Raw genomic sequence first — 8,669 nt, 5'->3', positions numbered from 1 at the left:
GCATCTAAATCCTAAAATATTACTATCTGCTATTAGAGGAAGTGATGAGTTTGTCTTAAAATATTCTTGAGGAAAAGAACAAAGCGATCAGGATGACCAGACTCACTGCCCTATAGGATTTGGCTTCTCGGGTGGACTAGGCTGAGGGAGAGTGATGCCATCTGCTAGTAACCATAACCAGTCATTGCCCTGGAACATGGACAGCTATAGGAATAGTAGTTCCTTCTCTTGAGGAGGAGGAAGGAGAATTGAATAAAGAGCTTCTTTGAACCTTCTGTTCTTGCTATACCTACTTTGTGCTGGTTTTTACTAAGTTGATGTACATACAAAAGTAAATAATAATTAGTCCCCTGCTTAAAAACTGCTTGAAATCTAGCAGTGGAGGTGGACTTATAAACAAATGTCTCAGCATACTGCAACAAAATGGTAGTAACAATAACAACAATTTATTGAGCGCTTATCATGGGCTCTAGGCTAACTGCTTTATAAGTTTTTACAAGTTATAAAGGTATCACAGAGAAGACAGTAGTTAGCTTGTCATGACAGGCTCCTTGGAGGAGGAGACATTTGTGCGCGGCTTAAAGAAGGAATTGGTGTTCTTCAAGTGGAAAGGAGGTGAAGGAAAATGAATCTGATAATGGTTCAGGCCAGGCGCTGTGGTTCACGGCTGTAATCCCAGCACTCCAGGAGGCCGAGGCAGGTGGATTACCTGAGGTCAGGAATTGAGACCAGCCTGAGTAACATGGTGAAATCCTGTCTCTACCAAAAATACAAAAAAACTAGCCAGGCGTGGTGGCAGGTGCCTGTAATTCCAGCTACTTGGGAGGGCTGAGGCAGGAGAATCCCTTGAACCTGGGAGGCAGAGGGTGCAGTGAGCTGAGATCTTGCCACTGCACTCCAGCCTCGGCAGTAGAACGAGACTCCATCTCAAAAAAAAAAAAAAAAAAGTGCAGAATACAAAACTAACATACAGTTATTAGTTACATTTCTATACACTAACAACAAGCTATCCAAAAAGGAAAATAACTCACATTCACAATAGTATCAAGAAGAATAAAATACTTCAGAATAAATTAAACTAAGGAGGTGAAAGACTTGTATACTAAAAACTATAAAACGCTAATGAAAGTAATTAAAGCAAATACAAATAAATGGGAAGACATCTAGTGTTTATGAATTAGGATAATATTGTTAAAATGTTAAAATGTTAATACTATCCAAGGTGATCTACAGATTCAATGTAATCCCCATCAAAATTCTAATGGTTTTTTTTTTTTTCAGAAATGGAAGAAAATAATTCTAAAATTTGTATGGAACCACAAAGACTGCTAATAGCCAAAGCTAGTTTGAACAAGAAGAATAAAGCTGGAGGCCTCACACTTTCCGGTTTCAAAATATATTACAAAGCTATAGTACTAGCATAAAAGCAGATGCATAGACCAATGGGTAGAATAGACAGCCCAGAAATAAGCCTACTTATATGTGGTCAGTTAATTTTTAACAAGGGTGCTAAGAATACATAACAGGCAAATGATAGTCTCTTCAATCAAGTATGGAGAAAATTGGATGTCTACATGCAAAATAATGAAATTGGACCATTTTCTTGCACCAAAAAATCAATGAAAATGGGCTAAAGGCTTAATTGTAAGACCTGCAATCATAAAACTCATAGAAAAAACATAAGGGAAAAGCTTCTTGATATTGGCCTTGGCAGTAATTTTATGAACGTGACACCAAAAGCACAGAGAACAAAGGCAAAACAGACAAGAGGGACTACAGCAATCTAAAAAGCTTCTGCACAGAAAAGGAAACAGTCAACAGAATGAAAAAGCATCCAATGGAATGGGAGACAATATCTGCACACCATACAACTGATAAAGGATTAGCATTAAAAATATATAAAGAACACCTACAACTCAATAGCAAAAACCAAATCAAACCAAACCAAGCAAGCAACCAACCAAATAAACAAAAAGCCCCAAATAACCCTTGGGCAAAGGAACTGAATAGACACTTTTCCAAAGAAGATAAATAAGTGGCCAACAGGCATATGAAAAGTGTTCCACATCACTTGTCATCAGGAAAATTCAAATCAAGACCATAATGTAATATTGCCTTATCCCTGTTAGAATGGCTATTTTATATATATATATATATAAAACAGAAGATACATGTTGGCAAAGATTTGGGGAAAAGGAAATTCATGTACACTGTTGGTGGGAATTGGTGCAGCCACCATGAAAAACAGTATGGAGGTTCCTCAAAAAATTAAAAATAGAGCTATCATATATATGATCTGGCAATCTCTCTTCTCGGTATGTATTCAGAGGAACTGGAATAAGGATCCTGAAGAAGTATCTGCCCTCCCACGTTAATTGCAGCATTGCCTCAATAGCCAAGACAGGGAAGCAACCTAAATGTCCATTGACGGATGAATGGATGAATAAAATGTGGTCTATATGTACCATAAAATATTATTCAGTCTTAAAAAGGATGAAAATCCTGCTATTTGCACCAATATAAATGAACCTGAACTGAAGGGCATTATGCGAAGTGAAGTAAGCCAGATAGAAGGACAAAAGCTGTATGATCCCACTTATGTGAGGAATTGAAAATAATCCAACTTGTAGAAGCTGAGAGTAGAATGGTGGTTGCCAAGGGCTGGTTTGGGGTAGGGGTGGGAAGATGGGGAGGTATTAGTAAAAGAGTGTAAAGTTTCAGTTATGCAAGATGAATATGTTCTAGATGTCTACCAAACAGTATAGTGCCTGTAGTAAATACTGTGTTGTATGCTTTATAATTTGCTAAGTAGGTAGATCATATGTTAAGTGTTCTCTCTCTCTCTCTCTCTCTCTCTCTCTCTCTCTCTCTCTCACACACACACACACACACACACACACAACAAATAAAATGTGTGGGAGGAATCTTTTGGAAGTGACGTGTATATTTCTGGCACAGATTGTGGTGATGGTTTCAGGAGTATATACTTACTTCCATAGTCATCAATATGTATTCATTATATACATATACCTTTGTGTATGTCAATAATACCTCAATAAAGAGGCTTAAAATCAGAGGTGAAGTACATTTCAGATAAGTGAAACTGTGTGTTTAGAATGACGTAATCCTGAAACAACCTGTTGTATTGGAGAAATGGTAAGTGTCCAAGACACTTACCATTTGGAAGATTCCAAGATCTTCCAAACATACATTGGGAGGACAAAGCCGGTGTGAAATGAGTTTAAAAATCAAGGTGGAGTGAAATTATAATGTACTTTTTATGTAAGGACAAAAAACTTGGGATGTATTCTACAGAAAGTAGTCAGTCAGTTAAAGGATATATAAATAAAGGAGAGAAAGGATTGAATTAACTCTTTGTAAAGCTCATTCTAGCTCCCATAGGGAAGATGGTCAGAGGAAATGAGACAGGTTCCATACAGGAGTCAATGAGTCTGAATTAAGTAGAGGGGATCATTGAGAGTGAAGGACAATTTGAAAAATATGTGAGAAGTAGAAATGATAGCATGGTGGCTAACTGGACAGGAAGAGTGAAGGAGAAATAGTTACGCATGACTTTCATGTTCTATTAGGTAGCAGCCCTGGTACAAAGACTGGAGTCAAAATTAAACCCCACTCCTGGTACCGGTTTCTATTAGAGATTTTTTTGGTTGAAATCAAGACCAGTTTTCATCCAGGCTGCGTTTTTCATCCTGCCCCACTATAAAGCTATTCATTCAGTGTCTCTGGGACGCTGTGTATGAGAGTTGTCCTTATTGCCACCCTCAGTTCTCCTGTACCACATGTTGGAACTCTTTTTTTTTTTCTTTAAAAAGATTGGACTTTTACTTATTTATGCTAGGGTAAACATCACTGACAACACCTCAATGGTACACATAAACTGAGAAATGCATGTTCATAAGGACTGAAGTCTAGAACTCAGTTTCTCAGTTCAAATCCTGGTTTAGGTGTTTACCAGTTACATAACCTTAAGCAAGTCAGATAACCTTAGCTTCCTCATATGCAAAACGAGGATTAAAAGTACTCATTGCTGAATTGTTTTGAGGATTAGAAAAACATCTGGCATGCAGTAAAATTCAATTAGTATTCATTTTATTCTTCTAAATTAAACAAATAGCATTTTTAGTGGTGGAACTTCAGACACCAGAAATGGGAGTGGGTAGAGACAGTTGTGTTTTCAAGATCTGACAAATGACCTTGAGATTTTACATTCTATGGTGGTTACCACTCTGCTTATATGGTGACTTCTTTGTTCTGTGCTTCATTTTCCCTTTCACTGAAACTCCTACTAAAGACAAGTGCAAATTCTTTTCTTGTATGCAATTGACACATATGACGTGTTTTTATTTCACATTTTAGGCAGGGGCATTCATAGAGGATAGTTCTCAGTCCATTATAAGATGGAAAAATTAGGTTGCAGCCAAAGAGTTCATGGCAAGGGTAGAATCCCCCTAGCAAAGGTGGCTGGAAGACTTGGAAAAAGAAAAACCAGTAGTGTGTTAACCTGAGGTGCCCTGAGTGATTATCATTGTGAGACACTTGCAAAGTATGTAATGAAATGAGTGCTGCAGATACAGTCAAATTCCCCAGGAAGAGGAGAGAGAAAAATCTTTCTAGCACAGAGATTTTCATTTATTTCCATGTAAAGGGAGAAGATACAGGTTCACTTTGTGAATGTCTTTTTCCAACCTCATATAGGGCAGTGCTCAGAATACAAATCAGGAAGTCTAAGCAATTCCTATACCTTGTGTAATTCCAAGAGAAGATGTTACAGGGATCTGTCATAAATGCTCTGAAAATTGAGTGATGAACTATAAAGATGTTATAAACATTGCCTTCCTTTGGATGTCTGGTGGATCCTGAGAAGCTTAACACTTGAAATTGGCGTAAGTTCATGAGATGACTCCCCTTGTTATGTTCTCTGACAATAACAGTCATTACAATACTAATTTACCCCAGGAATTAAGGTGATCTTTTATTTTTAGTAGTGATGGGAAAGTCCTGATTTAGTCTTTTACAGGCTTTCCATCTTTCTATTTCTATATAATAGAAATCCAGATTGGATTTCACCTGTAGTAACCCGAAGGGTTTAGGATAGGGAAGAGTTTACTTCAATCTTTCCTAAGTTACTTGGTCTCCGAAGTCGGGCAAACTGGATGTATGTCTCAGCTCTATCACTTACTTGCCATGTAAACTTTGTCAAATTTATTTGAGCCTCAGTTTCTCTTCCTATAAAATGGGGGATATTATCTTCTCAAAGAGATGTTGTAAAGATTACATGGTAGAATTAAGTTACTTGGTACAGTAGCTGGCTCATAATACATATTCAATAAATGAGCGTTATTATTTATTTGATTTTGACAACAGGCTCTTTAAAAAGAATAATAGATAGGTTGGCTGTAGGGACTACAGAAGACATAGTCAAAGAAGAATGTAGGGGCACCTAGTTTCTACCTCCACCTTAATCCTTACCCTTGGTCCCATTGTTACCGGAAAGGAGTCCTGATTCAGACCCCAAAAGAAGGTTCTTGGATCTCGCACAAGAAAGAATTTAGGGTGCATCCACAGAGTAAAGTGAAAATAAGTTTATTAAATAAGTAAAAGGGTAAAAGAATGGCTACTCCATAGGCAGAGCAGCAGCATGGGCAGCTCGACAAAGAATACCTATAGTTATTTCTTGATTATAGGTTAATCAAGGGGTGGATTATTCATGAGTTTTCCAGGAAAAGGGTGGGCAATTCCCTGAACTAAGGGTTCCTCCCCCTTATAGACCATATAGGGTAACTTCCTGATGTTGCTATGGCATTTGTAAACTGTCATGGTGCTGGTAGAAGTGTCTTTTAGCATGCTAATGGAGTATAATTACATATAATGAGCAGTGAGGAGGATCAGAGGTCACTTGCATCACCATCTTGGTTTTGGTGGGATTTGGTTGGCTTCTTTACCTCATGCTGTTTTATTGGCCAGGTGTTTGTGACCTGTATCTTGTGCCAACCTCCTATCTCATCCTGTGACTCAGAATGCTTACCCTCCTGGGAATGCAGCCCATTAAGCCTCAGCCTTATTTTACCCAGCCCCTACACAAGATGGAGTCCTTCTGGTTTAAACTCCTCTGACGCCACGTCAGGGTATTGCAATGGTCTGAGTGTTCTTCTTTGAGATATATGAGGACCATATTGAACTACTACTGGGGTTCCATCTTCAGGGATCTGCCCTAAAAGGTATCACATTGGATCTCAATGGTTATCTAAAAAGTGAGATGAGAACCCCTTGTGGTTTCATCCATGAGTGTGGCTCAATCAGAAGCATCCCTCCTGGGCTCCTCTCATCAGAACCTGTTCTTGTCACCTTCCTACGTCCTCCAAGGTCACTATTGAAGTACTGGGGGTTATTTTGCACAAACTTTTAAAAAATCACTCCTAAGACCACTCAGTATAAGCTCAATGTCCATTTTTTTTTTTTTATTTCAGTAGCTTTAGGGGTACAAGTGGTTTTTGGTTACATGGGTGAGTTGTATAGTGGTGAAGTCTGAGATTTTAGTGGACCCATCACCCAAGCAGTCTACATTGTACCCAATATATGGTTTTTGATCCCTCATCCCTCTTCCACCCTCCCCATTTCTGAGTCTCCAATGTCCATTATATTACTGTGTATGCCTTTAGGTACCCTATAGCTTAGCTTCCACTTGTAAATGAGAACATATGGTATTTGGTTTTCCATTCCTGAGTTACTTCACTTAGGATGATGGCCTCCAGCTCCATCCAAGTTTCTGCAGAAGACATTATTTCATTCTTTTTTTATGACTGAATGGTATTCCATGGTGTATGTACACCACGTTTTCTTTATCCATTCATCAGTTGATGGGCACTTAGGTTGGTTTCATATATTTGCAATTGTGAATTGTGCTGCAATAAACATATGCATGCAGGTGACTTTTTGATATACTGACTTATTTTCCTTTGGGTAAATACCCAGTGGTGGGATTGATGGATTGAATGGAAGATCTACTTTTAGTCTTTTGAGAAATCTCCATAGTGTTTCCCATAGAGTTCCCACTAATTTACATTCCCACCACCAGTGGATAAGCCTTCCCTTTTCACCACATCCACACCAACATCTATTGGTTTTTGCCTTTTAAATAATGACCTTAATGTCCATTTTTAAAAATGGATGCAACTGTTTTTTGTTGCTTAAGGACAAAGTTCATTAACATCAGGAACTAAAGCATTCTGGCAGGCTGGTTGGCAGTAGCCAGTACATCATTGTTACTTTTCCCTTTCTTCTGTTGCCACCGGGTTTATAATTAATAGTAAAACTTGATTTTTGGTCTTCTGTCTCCATATTCTATGGTATAAGCATTACAAACAGAATTTTAAGAAATTTCCTCTTTAGGAGCTGTGTACACAAAACTAGAGGAGTGTTCCAATGAATCTGAACTTCTTCTTTTAAAGATGCTCCCTTTTCCTTCTGGCTGAACTCCAGGATAACTGTATTGGAGGACACTTCGGGTGGAGGGGAGCTTTGAAATGAATGAGAGTAAGGCTACATTTGTTAATTTTAAATTTGACTTTAACTGTTTATGAAGCTATCAGACATAATTAAATGGCATTTGAAATGATGAAAATTGGCCGGGTGCGGTGGCTCAAGCCTGTAATCCCAGCACTTTGGGAGGCTGAGACGGGCGGATCACGAGGTCAGGAGATCGAGACCATCCTGGCCAAAATGGTGAAACCCCGTCTCTACTAAAAAAAATACAAAACCTAGCCGGGCGAAGTGGCGGGCGCCTGTAGTCCCAGCTACTCGGGAGGCTGAGGCAGGAGAATGGCGTGAACCCGGGAGGCGGAGCTTGCAGTGAGCTGAGATCCGGCCACTGCACTCCAGCCTGGGCGACAGAGTGAGACTCCGTCTCAAAAAAAAAAAAAAAAAAAAAAAAGAAAAAAAATTCAGTCTAGCAAATATTTATTGAGAACTGTTATGTGCAAGGCTCAATGGAAGACACAATTGAGGACAGAAAGATGAATGAGTCAGAGTACTTACCTCAAGTGTATTAAAATCTATTGAGGGGAGAGACGTAGTGAAGAAAGAGGCCCAAGACTAAGGTTTAAAGTGATGAACTCCTAAGCAGAGTTGGGCATTCTTTGACTCTAGCATGTAGAGGAATTCTAAGAAAACTTGCAGACTTGCTTAGAATTCTAAATGGAGGCATGTTTACATTGGTATAGAGCTATGCAAATTTTCCCCAAGTGCTTTATTGAGGTGTAATTTACATGAATAAAATGCACAAATCTTAAATGTACAATTTGGTTAAAATTTTACATGTCTAAATACCTTTATATGCACCACACAGATATAATCTATATCTTTAGATCATTATATAGTATATCTTCATGTCTAAAACACCAAAAGCAACGGCAGCAAAAGCCAAAATTGACAAATGGGATCTCATTAAACTAAAGAGCTTCTGCACAGCAAAAGAAACTACCATCAGAGTGAACAGGCAACCTACACAATGGGAGAAAATTTTTGCAATCTACTCATCTGACAAAGGGCTAATATCCAGAATCTACAAAGAACTCAAACAAATTTACAAGAAAAAAACAAACAACCCCATCAAAAAGTGGGCAAAGGATATGAACAGACATTTCTCAAAA

Source organism: Rhinopithecus bieti, unplaced genomic scaffold (assembly GCF_001698545.2).
Source record: "Rhinopithecus bieti isolate Rb0 unplaced genomic scaffold, ASM169854v2 scaffold_19459, whole genome shotgun sequence".
Lineage (NCBI taxonomy): Eukaryota > Metazoa > Chordata > Mammalia > Primates > Cercopithecidae > Rhinopithecus > Rhinopithecus bieti.
The sequence above is the reverse complement of the archived record's forward strand: the minus strand, read 5'-3'. Positions refer to the sequence as shown.